This window comes from Pelmatolapia mariae, linkage group LG17 (assembly GCF_036321145.2).
Source record: "Pelmatolapia mariae isolate MD_Pm_ZW linkage group LG17, Pm_UMD_F_2, whole genome shotgun sequence".
Classification (NCBI taxonomy): domain Eukaryota; kingdom Metazoa; phylum Chordata; class Actinopteri; order Cichliformes; family Cichlidae; genus Pelmatolapia; species Pelmatolapia mariae.
In genome coordinates, this window is record NC_086242.1 from 3822317 (window position 1) to 3840342 (window position 18026).

The following is an 18026-nucleotide window of genomic DNA, read 5'->3' on the forward strand; positions in this document are numbered from 1 at the left end:
TGATTTCATTACATATATATGATCAGATAATCATGACAGGACAGCTGCACACAGATTGAGGCTGCATTCAAAAACATTGAGCCAACTTAAATGTTGAGTCATTTGGGAAACATCTCCCTAAGTTTACAAGTGACTTGCTCATTTAAAATGAATTTGACTCATAGTCATCCATACCTTTACTTCCACATATACATTCTGGCTCACTGTTGGGCTGGAGCCCATTCCCGCTGTCATAGGATCACTGTAAAAATAAAAAGTGACTAAATGACTCTCAGCACCTGCTGGGGTTATTAAACCCTAAACAACCAGAACAAAGATGGGAAGGGAAAGGTGGGACTCATAAAAACCATCAAATGAAATGTTAGAGTGAACTTTATAGTTATTAGTACAAGCATCCAGCATTATACACTGCACCATGAGAAACTAAAACAATCGCTTCACATGTGCAAAGGTACGACACGAGGGAGTCGACTAATCACTAAACAGAAGAGGTAGTTTATGAAACTCTTATCAGCCACTTACAATTTATTGTTATTACTGTGGACTCATTATAAAATTAAAAAACAAACAAACAAAAAATACAAATGAAAAATTTCCATTGAGAATGAGAAACAAACAAAAAGAGAAAGGTTTCTGTCATTTAATTGTTTATCCCTTACTTTGGTGTACAATATGAATGGTCATGGTGAACATCTTTATCAGGAAAAACTGTGAAACATGAAAATACATCCAAAAGTCCAAAGTTTATGCTCCTGACTTTTCCTAAAGATATCCAGTGGGGCAGAGTCTTTTGGCCCACGGGCCCTATGTTTGGCACCTTTAGTCTATAGGATTACTTTGACTGGAGAAGCACAATGTAATAAAGGCGCTTAGGAGGCCATAACAGTGTGTCTTAAATGCAATAACTGATTATTAAGGGAGCCAAGAACAAATACACATGGTGTTCCAAATGCAAACACAGTGTAATCTGCAGAAGCGACCCGAATCCCAGAAATAAGAGCATGTCCCTGTCTGACATCCACCAGTCACAGCACAAGAAAGAGCTCCGTTAAACACGCATCCAGTTTTCTGATAGTTTTCTGGTGGGGGCGACACAAAGCACTATTATTACCCAAGTTTTATGTGTTTGGGTTCAAACTCTAACTTCTAAACTTTATTCATTAACTTTGAGTGTGAGCTTAACCTGAAAGGACGCGTGCGCGCACCGCCTGGAGTAATTTATCTTACAGTTCAATAGAGTACCTGGAGGTGATGACACCGCCTTTCCAGTGATCTACAGAGCACTGCCTGATAAACGCTTTAGCTTTATTTCAGTTTTGCTCCGACTGATAAAATGTCCGGGGATGCTCACTTGCTCGTGGCAGCAGACTATGTGGTGTTTGCTGTCGTTCTGCTCCTGTCTGCTGCCGTTGGTTTTTATTACGCCTGGAGAAGCAGGAAACAAGGAACCTCCAGGGACTTTTTAACTGGGGGCCGAAAACTCAATGCCCTGGCTGTCTCCATGTCCCTCACTGCCAGCTACATGTCATCCGTCACTGTGCTCTCCAATCCACCCGAGGTAACGTGTGGGGACTGTCCTGGATCTGCACTCAGCTTCCTCAGCGCACAAACATTTATTCAGAGCTTAAATTAAAATTTTACAAAATGCGTAAAACTGTGATTTCTGTGCATTAGAAGACGGCTGGAGTCAGCTAACCGAGCATTACTTTGAGTACACCACTTTCAATTTCAAACAAATCAAATAACGAATTTAAAGTTTTCGTGTTACTCACCAGAGTTCAGCACTGTTTATATTTTGCTCCAAAGCTCGTTCAGTATCAGCAGCACCCGGTGAAGAAACACCGTCGCCTATGTTAAACGTCGTTGTTCTTTATTTGATACTGTTTTGCTATTTTGTTTTTCCATAAATCTTTTCCAACCTGTCCGTAGGTGTATCGCTATGGAGCCATATTTGGCTATTTAAGTATTTCCTATGTAATAGCAGTGGTGTACACATCCGAGGTCTTTCTCCCAGTTTTCTACAGACTGGCCATCAACAGCACATATGAGGTAACTGTGGTTTTGTTTTCAACATTATTTTAGCTATATTTTAAACTGTTGACTGGGCTACACCTGTCAGTAAGTGTACAAAGTACTAGCTTTGAATTGGATGGAGTGAGGGGAACTAGAAGTAAGATGCCGCCGCCATTGCGTGCAATGGGTCGGCAGCCTTAACATGAAATTTCCCCTTGTGGGACTAATAAAGGTATCTTATAAAGGTATCTTATGTATCAGTATCAGTGTGCGTCTTTTCTCTGTCTGGTCTCTGCCAAGTATCTGGAGCTGCGTTTCAGCAAAGCCACCCGTCTCCTGGGAATGGTGATCTTCTTTTTTAACGCAGTAAGAAGCCAGTGGTTCAATCTTGTAGTGCTTTGACTTCTGCACATAAAACTACGTTGGTATCAGCAGAGACATGTTGTTGTGACTTTCTAACTCTTTGCCACAGTTGCTCTACACTGGACTTGTAATTTATGCTCCAGCTCTGGCTTTGAACCAAGGTATGTCAGCTCCAGTTTCCAGCAGTCAAGTTCGTGACGGGATCTTATACGAGAGTGTTTTCCCTGTTAATGAATTTCCCTTCTTTTTGCAGTGACTGGTATGAACCTGTGGGGTGGGATTATTTCGACAGCCACTGTTTGTACTTTGTATTGTGCACTGGTTAGTAAAACATTAGTAAAACTTACACACAACACACACACTACAGTGCATCACATTGTCAATCTGACCCGAGCATCACTAAGCGGGGAACCTTAAGAGACCCCCACTTTCACATTCAGCAGAGATTAAATTAGAATTTTTACATTTTCCTAAAATTCACAAGGTCCCCTTCCCATTTACCCTTTAAAACAAAATATCTCTCAGTTAAAAATCACCTCTGATTTTTTTAAATTTGATGTTTTCACATGCGATCATTAAGGGTCAAAAGTTGGAACCGTCATTGCATAATGTGTTGCATCACCTGTTGTTTTTCTAAAAGTCTGCAAATATTTGAAAGCTTAGAAACAATTGGCTGTAGTTTACAGAGCACACAATCCCCTGACCCAACTGGTCATGGCAGATGGCCCCGCCCCTCCCTGCTGGAGGTTTCTTCCTGTTAAAAGGGAGTTTTTCCTCTCCACTGTCACCAAAGTGCTTGCTCATACTGATTTGCAGAACTGATTGTTGGAGTTTTGTCTTTATCATTGTAGTGTCTTTAACCTTACAATATAAAGTGCCTTGAAGTGACTGTTGTTATTTGGCCCCATATAGATGAAACTGAATTGATTTGAATGCACTAATAATCTGTATTCATTGACAGTGCTTTCCAGTGTTGGGCAAGTTACCTTAAGAAAGTAATTAATTATAGTTACTAGTTACTTCTTCAAAGAAGTAACTGAGTTAGTAACTGAGTTACGAGATGCTAAAAGTAATTAATTACTTGAAAAGTATCTATTGCGTTCCTTAAAAAAAATGTTTAACCATGGGGTCCAGGGTATAATTGGCCATTGTAACCACTTTTGATTTTACCTCGACATTTCACCTTTAAAAACTATTTACTTTGCATTATTTGGTATCATTCTTTTCAGCACAACCTCACGTGTCTGAATTTACAGTTATGTTTTCATTTTGACATACTGTATTAACTCAATTGATCTAAAATCAGACAAAAAACATAGAATCCGAGTAGGAAAAGTTACTTAAAACTTTTTACTGTAACAACCACAAACATGTTTAATGAATCATATTTCATAACTTTAAATGCAAATATTAATTGTCAATTTTAAAATACTATGCACAAGATTTGCAAACAATAAAGTTATTTGTAGCCATTTACCTTTTACCCCTTTTTTAAATAACCGTTTCAAGCTATTTACATAACAATCAGATGTTCTGCGTTCAGTAAGATGCCACACAAATTATTTGTGCCACTCCAAATATTTCTGTCCACTATAAAGGAGAACATCACAGCCTGATACCTGCAGGTCTGACAGCAGCAGGTGTATCACTCCTGTTCTCTACCTGGAGACAGCAGTCAGCTCATTGTTCTGACACACAACACAAAACTATCCACAACAACACTACACACTAACTACACAAGACAACACATTAACTACACACTCCAAACACGCTATACGTCACAAATCTCTCACATCTCAAAACTCGCTCTCTCTCTCTTTCTGCTGTCTCTCTCTCTCTCTCTCTCTCTCTCTCTCTCTCTCTCTCTCTCTCTCTCTCTCTCTCTCTCTCTCTCTCTCTCTCTCTCTCTCTCTCTCTCAGTCACTCCTAAACCTTTCCCCTCTTCCAAATGTCATGTTGCCATATCATTTTTGATTGGTCGACATGGTACATTTTTCCACCAACACGAAAGGGCAGGGGTTTTTTTTGTTTGGGGAGGGGGGGGGGGGGGTTGTCGTCATAAGCAGAGAGTGCTTGCTAGCGCTGTCCTTAGACAGTAAACGTGACGAAACTATTGAGGAAAAAACACCATGTATATATTGTGTTGTGGAAGATTTCCATTTAAATAAAGCCTGCAGACGAGCGGTGAGCGGTAGCTAACATTGCCGGAGGTTTCTTCCTGTTAAAAGGGAGTTTTTCCTTCCCACTGTCGCCAAAGTGCTTGCTCATAGGGGGTCATATGATTGTTGGGTTTTTCTCTGTATTTATTATTGTGCGATCTATTGTACAATATAAAGCGCCTTGAGGCGACATTTGTTGTGATTTGGCGCTATATAAATAAAATTGAATTGAATTGAATTGAACATTCTTTATTCAAAGTACACAAAGAACAGACAACCAAGCTTGGTGGAGCCCACATGACAGACGGTCAGCAGAGTCTCTCTGAGCCTAACATGGCTCTCAGTTAAATACCTTCTCCAGGAACAAAAGGCAGTACACAGCTGTTTCACAACTTAAGGTTCACACTCCCTTGCTACCTCCCAGAGTCCTCAAAGAGACAAAAGACTTTTCCTGTGGCATTGTCTACTTCCTTACTAGACCCCCACCATTTGTCTTACAGTATTGGTGTGAAACATGTTTAAATCCAGTGGCACCAAGGCATTATACAATAAAATAATGTGATTAATACATAAGTAAAAGAAATTCCTATACAATCGTTTATCATGACTCTGGTTTTACGTGGCCCATCAACACAATTTATAAATTGGTATATGTCACCTTGTTGCTTTGTCTTTAAGTGGTCATGTGATTGGCTTACCACGACTACTTTATTCTTCCTCAGTCAAACAGCAGCACTCATGCGATTGTTTTGCCCCCTAGCTCCAGGTGTTGTGCCAAATTACAGCTACTTCCGTGCAACTGATATAAGATGCGGTAAGCTGAAGACAGCTTCAACCGTCTGTTTGTTGAAAAATAGTAACGCGACCGCACCGCATTTTCCTGTTAGTAATGGTAACGGCGTTGTAACGATAGAAATAGTAATCAGTTAGATTACTTGTTACTGAAAAAAGTAACGTTGTTAGTGACGCCATTACTTGTAACGCCTTTATTCCCATTACTGGTGCTTTCTGAAAATGTTCTACCACAGAATACGTTCACATATTTCCAAATTATGGATTCTGTTCATGCATACAGCTTCCTAACCTTTTTGACAGAGATTTTTCTTGTTTTGTGGCATTTGTTACAGGGTGGCCTGAAAGCTGTGGTGTGGACAGATGTTGTTCAGGTAGGGTTCTGGATAAAATAAAATGAAAAAAATACACAACACAACATGCCCCCCAAATAGTTGTGGTAGATGGCTGCCCCTCCCTGATGTTGACGTTTCTTCCTGTTAAAAGGGAGTTTTTTTGTTCACACTGCCATTTGATTGCTGGCGTTTTCTCTGGATTGTAGGGTCTTTATCTTACAGTATAATGCGCTTTTGTTATGATTTGGAACTATATAAATATATTCCATATGCTATATAAGTAAAACTGAATTAAATTGCAATCAGGTTTCAGTCTAATTTTATCGACACCACAACCACGTTTGAGTCATGTCTTGATTCATTGCAGTATTCATGTAAATTAGCAAGAATTTGATAACTGGGACCAAAATCTGTCAACATAGTTACAGAATACAGATCTGCCAACCAAACAAATCTCTGATTTGTCTTCTAGATCGGAATAATGTTTGCAGGCTACATGTCTGTTATAATCAAATGTGTGATCTTAAAAGGAGGAATCTCCACTATCTTGTCAGATGCCCAAGAAGGAGGAAGAATTAACTTTGTGGAGTGAGTATATATGTGTGTGTGTGTGTGTGTGTGTGTGTGTGTGTGTGTGTGTGTGTGTGTGTGTGTGTTATACTAAAATCATGCTTCTATTGTGTAATCCCAGCTTTGACATGAACCCTCTGAGAAGACACACTTTTTGGACACTAGTCATCGGAGGGGCATTTGCTTGGAGCTCAATTTATGGGACCTACCAACCTCAAGTTCAGAGATACAACTCCTGCAAGAGCATTAAACATGCCAGATTGTGAGTGATTCGAAGGAATGTATTGATTCCTTCCTGTTTAGCTTGAAAAACTAATAATTAAAATATTAATAATTAAAAAAACAACGATATATGACACGTCTATTTCCACATCTATGTAAATTCTGATTCAGCCAAAACAACATTGGCGGTGTTTGCTGGCAAATGACATGTTCTTATCATAAACTTGGAAAAGATAGTTATGATAAATGATGACATCATCAGCATACAGTGATAGGAAATATAATCTCGTTTGCTATGCTACACTGATTTTTGTATCTATATTTCACTTTTTCATGTTGTGCTTTTCAGAGCTCTGTTCATCAACGTGTTAGGCCTAGCTTGCACCCTGACATCGTCAGTGATTTCAGGACTGTGTCTTTATTCGTTCTATAAGAACTGTGACCCATGGAAAGCTGGACAGGTTTCTTCACCTGATCAGGTACATACACTTAAAAGAAACCACAGGATGTACCAACAGTGCCGCTGTTTTTATTCAAGTTGTTTTGTGATCTTTCAATAAAAATCTTTTTTATTCTTTACAGCTGTTGCCTTATTTGGTGATGGATATCTTGGCAGATCACCAAGGGCTTCCAGGACTATTTTTTGCTGCAGTATATAGTGCCTCTCTGAGGTTCATACAACATAATTTGTTATATTTTTATTCATCTGGTCCCACTGATGCATGTAACATTTAAAGCTGTGCCACATTTAAAGTGTCAGTTATGTCCATTAGTCTTTATTTCTTCATCTCCAGCACAGTTTCTACTTCAATCAACGCAATGGCTGCAGTGACCATGGAGGACCTGATCAAACCACGCATTAAACTATCTGAGAAAAAGCTTCTCTTAATCTCCAAAGGGCTGAGTAAATAACGAGTTTCCTGTTGTTTGTTTATGATATAAACTGCACTCAAAAAAATGAAATTGGGTGGTTGTTACATGTACAAGATTCAAACTTGTAATTTGAACTAAATAATTTCATGTTTCTATGTTGAACATAATTAAATCATGTAGCACCTGCATGAAATTCAGCAACTTAATTTGCTCTTGTTGAAATGACATGATACAATCTAGTAAGAGTGGTTCGTTGCCAGGACTCATGACATTCACAAGATCACATTAGATGTCAAACTGCAGGAAAATTGTTGGAGTTTTAAGAGGCTGACAACTACACCCACACCACATGTATGCTGTCGCTATTTATTGTGGTTTGACCTGTTAAGGACAAAAGCGTACAGAAATTTCTGCATCAAGCATTGTAATCATAGCTTTCCTAGTTTTGGTAAGCCTGGATTGATAGCTTGGTTGGTTTGATGGTAAGTGCTGCTGCCTCACAGCAAGAAGGGCCTGGGTTCAAATCCACAATCTGGCTGGTTCGCAGTGTGCAATTAGAGTTGGGTCAATTGGTGATTCTAAATTATCCACGAATGTAAGTGCAAATGGTTGTTTGTCACTATGAAATCACCAACCCCCATTGCTTAATGTAACTCTGTATACATTAAGCAAGACTAGCAGTAATTGCCTTGATTAACAAAGTAGTTGTTCAAACAACAAGATTTAATTGTGTTTTCCAAAAGTTTTTAACCTGTGTAGAATGAATTAAAACACATTTCACTCTATATACTTAAATAAATCACTTGAAACCAATGTGAGTATACTATGTTGATCCAACGTAATCGGATTACATTAAACCACCAAATGCCAAATGTGTTGGTTTGACATGATCGAAAATGGTTTATTGTACTTGGTTGAATTGTGTGCAAATTGGGTGCCATGATTAGATTGTGTTCATCCAACAACAGATTTTTTTGAGTGTACGTGGATGCGGCTGATACTCGATAAAAATGTCATTTTGTGATGTGATGTTTTTGCAGGTGTGTTTTTTGGAATTGCATGCGTTGTCATGGCTGGACTGGCATCACTCATGGGACATATGATGCAGGTAGAGGGATCTGTTAATGCAGAGCTGTCAATGTTTTCAGGCAAACACATCCAGGAACGTTGTTGTTGTTTATTAGAAAGCATGTTAGTTATGTAAATAAGTACATTTTTCACCTCAGTAAATACGACCATTTTCAAAGTGTTTTTTGAGCTGCAGGTCTCTTCAAACAGGCAGTGTCCATCATTTGGGGGGTCACTGGAGGTCCTTTACTCGGTCTGTTCAGTTTGGGTGTCCTCTGTCCATTTGTTAACTCCAAAGTAAGTCCATTCTCATTTTGGTATTTTCCTAAATCAACCTAACATCAATTTATCATCGTATAACATACACTGAAAAAAATAATCAGTGGGATAAACATAAAAAAAAATATTGTAATCGGTTGCACGAAATTAAGTTATGTTTGGTTAGTTAGTCAGTTAGTCAGTCAGTTAGTCAGTTTTATTTGTCAATTTCTTCAAATGTACTTGCCATACAAAGGAATTGAAATTACGTTTCACACTGTCCCATGCGTAGACATTGACAACAATAAAGTGCAGATGCACAACAAAAACAGTCCAGTCTGTCTTCCTATACTTCTGCCAATCTGGTGGTTCTGCTGGCTGGGAGCCAGGAGGGAAGAGAGTTCAGCAGTCTCACAGCCTGGTGGATGAAGCTGTTGGTGAGCCTGGTTGTGCGGGAGCGGAGACTTCTGTATCTCTTTCCAGAGGGCAGGAGGCTGAACAGACAGTGCACGGGGTGGGTTGCATCGTTGACAATTGTGATGGCTTTGCGGGTGAGGCGAGTGGTGTAGATGTCTTGCAGGGAGGGGCGTGGTACACCAACTATCCTCTCAGCTGTTCTCACAATGTGTTGTAGAGCTTTCCTGTTATAGTCAGTGCAGCTACCGCCCCACACAGTGATGCAGCTGGAAAGGATGCTTTCAATGGTTCCTCTGTAGAATGTGGTCAGGATGGGTGGTGGAGCACTTGCCCGCTTGAGTTTGCGCAGGAAGTAGAGGCGCTGTTGTGCTTTCTTGGCCAGTGATGCTGTGTTGGTGGTCCAGGAGAGGTCCTCACTGATGTGCACCCCCAGGAACTTGGTGCTGCTCACCCTCTCCACCGCAGCGCCGTCGATGGTCAATGGGGGGTGACAGGTGTGGCCTCTCTGGAAGTTGACAATAACCTCCTTGGTCTTACTAACATTTAGCAGGAGGTTGTTGTCTCTGCACCACGTGGTCAGGAGCTCAACCTCTTTCCTGTAGTGGGTCTCATCGCCCTTGGTGATGAGCCCCACCAGCGTTGTGTCGTCCGCAAACTAAGGTTAACCTTAGTTTTTTATGTTATACCTGCACACATTTTTCTGGTAACATGAACATGACTTTTTTATGTTGTTGTTATGTTTTTCATTCCGGTCAAATATTTAAAGAAACCACTTGTTTATCAGACATGAACTTTTTGTGTTAATTGTATTGGACTACTATGTGTTATATTGACAAGATTATTTTATGGTAAGCTTATTTTATTTTATAACAAATTTCTAATATATAATATATAATCTAATATATAATTGAGTGTTCTATAAATAAAACTAAATTAAGGCTGATCTTACTGTATGTACTGTACACTTTCTCTTCAATCAAAGAAATAAGCAAAACATTTTTGAACAATGACCTGTATTTTTGAAAATACTACACAGTTGTAACAATGGACTTTCAATTCAGGCTTCCAAAATATACATGAGTCATATTTGTACAATGCATCTCTTGAAAAACATTCCACAACATTCCTCAAAGTTATCTGCTGTAACCTGAATTCAACATTGTGGGGCCTTATGACATCACGCTTATGCAAAAAATAGTTTTTTAAATGTAAGAGCCATAAGGTAATATGGCAACAGGGGTGTAATTATTAAAATGACACAAAGAAGAGACTTAAAATAACATTATAACCCACAGGCACAAAACCAAGAGACCTAAACTGATTAGTATTGGCTTGCTTCTATCACTAAACATCACAATCACTAATACTAGACCATGCAATCTGTTTGTAGTGGTGCACCTTGGGAAAAAAATTGCAAACTGGTGAAATTGGTGCAAGGCACCATTTCCATTGAGAAAAATGGACATTCAAAGTTTGAATTTTTTTTTCAAAAGAGCCATGGCTTGAAAAGTGAACACTGAACACTGCAGTAATAAAGGCCCCAAGTTGAAAAGTGCCAGAAAAATAAGTTTCACTATGTACTGCAACTTTACCAGTGCTGGCTTAAAAGAAAGGATGGTACATATTCGAAGAGGTAAACATGTTGTTCCCACATCATAACTGGAAAACTGTTCAATCGTACAGTCTGGTCCTGAAAACCTGGGCCTTCTTTGAAAGGCTGTTCCTTTTGAGCTCCATAACCAGTTTCTATAATACCTCGAAGGTATACTTTTCCAGTGGGTAGGTGAGGTTCAAAGTGTACATTAGTCCAAACAGCATTGCAGCTGCTAGGGTATAGTTATCCAAATCCTGCCAGACTCTCTGGCCTTCAAGGACTATCCCGATGTCCTCAGGGCTGCCATTGGCATCTCTTGACTTTATGATGTAAATTCCCATGGTTGTTTCCTTATTAGATCGTTGGATAATGGCTTCATCTGTGGCCTAGAAAATGCAGAATTCCAAAATTTAATTAAACAGAACACTGGTCAAAGAACATTATACCAAATCTTATTTTAATCTGTGTCACTATTCCAAAAAATGTTAACATTAACACATTAGGTGAACAAAAATGGATTCATTACAGCATGTGATTTGAGTCCTCAGAATGCTTAAAAAGGTAATGCATTTCTGAAGTGAAATCTCCATGCAAAGAAGCAGAATACTGTCAGAGCATAGAGAGGTGTTCAACTATGAACTCCACACATAGTTCTAATGCAGGTAAAAGAAAAAACAAAACAAAAACGCACCCATGGTAAATTGTGAAAATCCCAGGTGATTTTCAACATACTCCTGGCATAGAGTGACAAGCAGCATTTTGTTAAAATTATTATTTTCCCTAAAGTGTATACACAAATTTTTTTTTTCTTACCTGGGCCGTGGGCTCCAGAATGTTCTGAAGTCTTCTTCCTATTTGTCCTCCTCGCCTTTTGAAGACCTTTATTAGTTTGTCAGATAGCACATCTATCTGCGAGAGTAATCTGGACTGCAGTGGCATGGTGGTAATGCGCTTAAACTCTGCATTTATCTAAAAAGAGAAGTTGTCACATAAAAATGCTGTCAAAATCTCAGATCTCACAAGGTTACATCCACACAAAGTTGTTATTTTTGTCATATTACTATTTATTAACTATGGGTCCCATGTTGCTGAGCAGTTCCATAGTTGCCCTTACTTCCATACCACCCAAAGCCTGTTTGCAACCACAGCAGTTGCCTCCTTCTGGCCATTTTGCAGTTCTGCCAAATGACCCAGAAACTACATCTATTATTGTCATATACACATCAAGGTCTTTCATTAATACTTAGTTAAATTAGTTAATTTGACCTTTCCAGAAAATTTACCTTACAGAATGTGAGATAACATATGCAAATCTTCACTAGTAAATAAAATAATGTTATTAAAACCTTAACTGTAACACCTCTACGTAACAGCGCTAGAGAATTGTTCTGAAGCAACACCAATCTGCCCTTCAGCAGGGATAAGCATCATATATCGATACAGAAAAAATAAATTTAACATATTTATATTGTCTTTTTTTTTTTATCTCTTCAAGCCCTCCTCTCAGTCTCTCTATAAATCAGTTAAAATAATTTGTTGGGTTTTTGTGTGTCTTTAACATGTTATCAGTACATTACATTCACTGCCCCAGAACATGAAATAAAGCCCCACGTCATGCACTTCCTCTCCTAATGAGTACTGCATAGGTGTCATGCCCTAAATAAACCGACTTTAGTGAAGACCCCCCCCCCGAACACACACACACACACACACACACACACACACACACACACACACACACACACACACACACACACAGAGCCCACCCCATGGCAAACTAGCTTGTTTAACTGTTTAACTAAAACATTTTAGGTACAACCAGTTAACTAAATGGACACACACTGAAAAAAAGCTAATGCACATAATATTGTCCCGCAGCTTAAGCTAGCATTATCGTTAGTTAACTTAAGGAATGACTTGTTTTTTCCATTATGTTGCTCAACGGCAATTCATGAGAAAAACTTCCCCATCTAATGGATGTTCTCTTCGTTTCCTCTCAAACATGTAGTTTTCAGTTTACCTCGACAAAGTAAAGCTCAGCACCAAACGTAAATGAAGCGAAGACAAAAAATGGCGGACCGCCACAGTCAATTTTCCCTCGCAGAACACACCCTGGGGGGTGGAGTTTCAACAGAAAACATAACTATTTTCTGTTATTTTGATATGACTGGTTTTAAAAGACTGAACATCCTTCTAAAACAAGTGAAAGGCGTGAGACTTAATTATGTTTAGACCAAAAATATAAATGATTCATGTTGGATATATTTACTGTATTTTTACTAATTTAACAACCTCATCATTGCATTAGCTTTATGCTATAGCATTACGCTTACATTAGCTTGAAGCTCAAGGTCGTCATTTTATTTAATTTCTTTTTCTGGGCTTACAAACAGGACACACAACATTTAGATAACCGTTACACTGAATCTTGGGTCTGTGTTGAGTCTTCCAGCTGCTGACTACAAAAGCTAGATTGACCTTTCAGCATGTTTATAGCGGCTGTGGCTATGTGCTGGTAATGTTACCATGTGCAGGGCTCGCAAAATAGCTAGCCCGATGTCCCGGGGCTAGCGATTTTTCCAGTTGGGCTACCAAAATCTATCTTAGCCCTGCCCGTCGGGCTATCATAGGAAGGAAAAATATATGTCAATGCTTTGGCATTCTTTCGAAAATGTAGCTGAGTAATTATGTCATTGGCATCGATGAGCCACTGTCAATATGTGACATATTGAAATCGAGTTTGAATTTGCGCTTGTTTTTTGCTTTCACTTTCACTTTGCAATCACGTGAACGGTGTGTAGAGAGCGGCAGCACTGATTGGTGAGTGATGATTAATTGCGCACCAATTCCTCTGAGATTGTCTTATCACTCATTAGCTTACTATTCAAACGTGACATGTGAAATCTCCCACAGCAAGCTTAAACATGTGAGAGGTTGATTGCGCAGAGAATTGTTGTTCGTTATGTAAGTACGTGTGTAAAAGCAGATGGATTTACGCTGGTATTTTAGTTCTGCAGAGCCAAATAAGAGAAGTCAGGATGAAGAAGGGGCAGCCGAAGAAAAGCCTACCACAAAACGGAAAAGTTATGACAAATTAGACTATGGGGCAAAAAGAAAGCGCAGCTTTTTTGGTTTCATGGACAAAAGAATTTCTGTGGCTGGAATATGTCGAGCTAAATAACATGATGTTCTGCCAGGTGTGTTGTGAGTTTCATTAGATTTCTGAGTCGACAAGCGCCTTTGTTACTGGGACCAGTAATTTTAAGAAAGACCCCATTAGAACCCATGAGAAATGCAAGAAATGCATTATTGCTCAGTCTGCAGTATCTTTCCCAGAACAAACACCAATTGCAAAAAACATACTAAAAATAAACAAAGCACAACAAGAAGTCCTGAAAAATCTGTTTAGAACAGCGTACTATGTTGCAAAGAGTGAACTACCACTGGCAAAATTTAGCAGTCTTTGCAAACTTCAAAAAGCAAATGGCCTAGATTTTGGTTCCACTTGCCTCTGACCCGTGACTTCAGTGACTGATTCATGTTCAACACAGTTCTTGCAAGTTCATAGAAATTTCTGTTCAATTAGAACCAAGTATTTGAGTTGATGATTGTAATTTTTATACAGTTGTTGTGACTTGTATTTTAACAATTTTTTGATTAATTTTTGTTTCCGTTACAATATTATACTTTAATGTATAATATTGTAAAGGAAACAAAACGGGAAACAAAACATAAAAAATTGCTCTCTCTTTTATTCGGGCTACTTAAATTTATTTTCGGCTACCAAAAACTGAAGAGTGTCGGCCTGAAGGGCTACCAGAGATTTTGAAATTTTGCGAGCCTTGATGTGTGCGCAGTCACATTAGCAGCAGACATGTTTCAACAAGCTAGTCATATCCCGGCCCTACATTAGCTTGTTTAATGGTTAAGACACTGCAGGTACCACCACTTACTACAGACACCGATGCAAGTTTGTAATAGTCTGTTAATTTAGACTGAAAGAATATACAAACAATATTAACTCACATTATATATGTTAATTACTAATTTGCTTATCGCATAATTTCGGTTACCATTAGCTAACTGGAGCCTAACATTGGCCTTTCATGGTTTTCGATAAACAGCCCACATACCTGTAAAATAACAACACCCCAGTAAAAGTCCACATATATAAAGGGTCTACACTCTTTCTCACTGGTGTGTTAGCTTTAAAATCTTATTTACCTTCAAGTGTAAAACTCCAGATGGTAGTAGATTTTCCAAAGCGAGAGACAAAAATGGCGGACAGTGCAGCCGATTTTTCCTTTCCAGGGGGCGGAGCTTGAGGATAAAACACGACTAACTTGTTTCTTTTCAACATGATTTGTTCTAAAAGAATGAATATTCTTAAAGAATATGTGAAAATTAAAAGACAAAAATATGTTTAGATGTGAAATTTAAATTAGTCATGCTGGATATATGAAGTAATTCTATGCAAATTCAACAACCACCCTATTGCATTTTTTTCAGTGTAGTATGGGGAGCATTTTTCTTATTAACAGTATTAACAGTATTAAAAAACACTTTATTAAATGCTTAATGTTTAAAAAAAATGTTAACAGCAGGATAAAAATAATAATGACCAGACTCAGGGGTGTGTGCTGAGTCCCCTGCTGTACGCTCTATACACTCACGACTGCACCCCCCACCCACCCATCCAACATTCGTATGCTGTTAATATTAATTTTAACAAGTTTGCTGATGACACAACTGTGAAAAATATGTCATCAAGGTGCAGCTGAAACAATCTGGTCGTCAATACCAAAAAAACCAAAGAAATAGTAGTTGACTTCAGAAGGAACAAATCTGACCCCCAGCCCATACACATTAATGGGGACTGTTTGGAGAGGGTCTCTGACTCCTGGGCCTGCACCTGGGTGGTGACCTATCCTGGAAAACAAACACCACAGCTATGATCAAGAAGGCACAGCAGCGACTCCACTTCCTGAGTGTCCTGAAGAACAACGTGTTAGCCAAGGAGCTGCTAGTGTCCTTCTACAGGTGCTCCATTGAAAGTGTGGTTTGCCAGCAGTACTACTTAGGAGTAAGCATCACTCCAGAGGGTCATCAACACAGCACAGAGGATCATTGGCTGTGATCAAGAGCTGTACTCTTCTCTCCCTGGAGGAGGTGTACAGGTCCTGCTGCCACAGGAAAGCCTGCAGCATCCAGAAGGACACATCCCACCCCGCACATCACCTGTTCCAGCTGTTACCCTCAGGAAGGCGGTACTGGACAATTAAGGCCAAAACAAACAGACAGAAACAGCACATATGCCAGGGCTGTTGCATTTATAAATACACTTGGGGGATAAGTCACTGCAAAAACACAGTCTTCAACTGTGCAATATTTTTTTTCTTTTTAACTGTGTAATATTCTTGTTCGTCTTTTAATTGTGCAATATTTCAAAGGAACTGTGCAATATTCTGAGGACTGAAGCAGTGTGCAGCCACCGTATACTCACTTGTTTATTCTTGTATACAGACTTGTACATACTATATTTATTTATTTTATTTTATTTTTTCTTTGTTTAAAATTTATTGTACATATATACTTCTTTCTCTTAAAAGTGCCCTCTTCCACTTGTACTGAATGGGTTTACATACAGTTTTCGTTGTTCAAAAGCACAATGGCAATAAAGATTCCGATTCTGATATTTGTCCACAGGGAGGTCTATGCGGCCTCGTGACAGGATTGGCTGCAGCTGTCTCTGTGAGCATTATAGAAATGATATCCCCTTCTCCTCCTGAGATGACCCGACCTCTCTCGCTGAGCACTGAGGGTTGTAACTTTACTACTGGTGGCAGTCTCAACTGGACTACCCCACTGCCAACAGAACCAAGTCTTTTTACCACAATCCCAGGACAGAATACTGATGACATGTAAGTGTGGTTGGGTCTGTCTTGAATGAATGAATGAAATATTGCCTGGTGAGATGGGATGACCGAGCTTTCCTATAATAAACGAAAGTATAGTAAAGTAAAAAAAGGCCATATGATTTTAAAAAAGTAATATCTTAAAAGGCAGTGTTGTGAGGCCATTAATAATAATAATGATAATAATAAACCTGATGGAAAGCATAAATGTGCCAAGTGTCCTACTGCTGGTTTTTAGCGAAGCTCGCAGTGGCACTGTAATCTTGTTGAATATATTTTCCATATGCAAACTGTCTTCACAAATTCCTTTGTAGCCTTCAGAATACTTTCATAATATGGTGTAATTACATTAACAAGACATTTGTTAACAAGATATCTACTAATCTCTCTCACCACCAGACATGCAGTTCAGTGGAAATCTCCATCCTACCTTTATTTCTGTGTCATTGGAGGTTTAACATCTGTTATTGTTGGAATAATCATCAGTCTCTTGACAGGTAAAAAAAAAGAAAAGATTTTGCCATGAATTACCTGTACTTGGGAATGGAACTGTGATCTCATTTTCTTATTGTTTCATAACAACATTTTGTTTTTGTTCTTTCACTCATCATTTCAGGGGGAATGAGGGAGACGGTGGACCCGAGGCTTATGCTAATGAAAGAAGACACTCTTTCTTATCACCTGTTCAAACGTGTCAAAGACGGGGTACGTGCTGAAGAGCAAAGGTATCAAAAGCAACAGACTGATGATGGGTGCTCAATTCTGCCTTGTACTTTTCCTTCCTTAGGTCATGGGAGGAACAGACAATGTTGGTCAGCCAAACAAGGAGGATGGAATCAATAATCCTGCTGAAGGGAAATTTGACAACAATATCCGTGTCTCCTCTTTTTAACAACTGATACAGCTGAAGAATTTCATGACAGAGCTGCTGCAATGCTCAAATCCAGGTATTCATAAGAAATGAGACCAAAGAACTGAGTTGTCAGCGAGACAATAATGTTTTTATTTTCCCAGTGATTCAGTAAAAAGTAGAAAGCACTTCTTTCAAATATCTACTTGTGTACAATGATGATTGCATGTGTCCATTGTTTAGATTAACACATTATTAATAAAAAGCCACATGATAAACATTTCAATTCAATTCAGTTTTATTTATACAGCGCGAAATCACAACAACAGCTTCAAGGCGCTTTATATTGTAAGGTAGACCCTACAATAATACATAAAGAGAAAAAAAACAACAATCATATGACCCCCTATGAGCAAGCACTTTGGTGACAGTGGGAAGGAAAAACTCCCTTTTAACAGGAAGAAACCTCCGACAGAACCAGGCTCAGGGAGGGGCGGGGCCATCTGCTGCGACCGGTTGGTGTGAGAGAAGGAAGACAGGATAAAAGACATGCTGTGGAAGGAATAGTCGGAATAGTTCAAACACAAGTGTTCCTCT

General features: G+C 39.0%; 1 pseudogene; it reads left to right on the top strand.

Annotated features, from left to right (window-relative positions):
- The first annotated feature begins 1333 nt into the window (after nucleotides 1-1333).
- LOC134615880 (sodium-coupled monocarboxylate transporter 1-like) lies at nucleotides 1334-17471 on the top strand (annotated as a pseudogene).
- The last annotated feature ends 555 nt before the right edge of the window (nucleotides 17472-18026 follow it).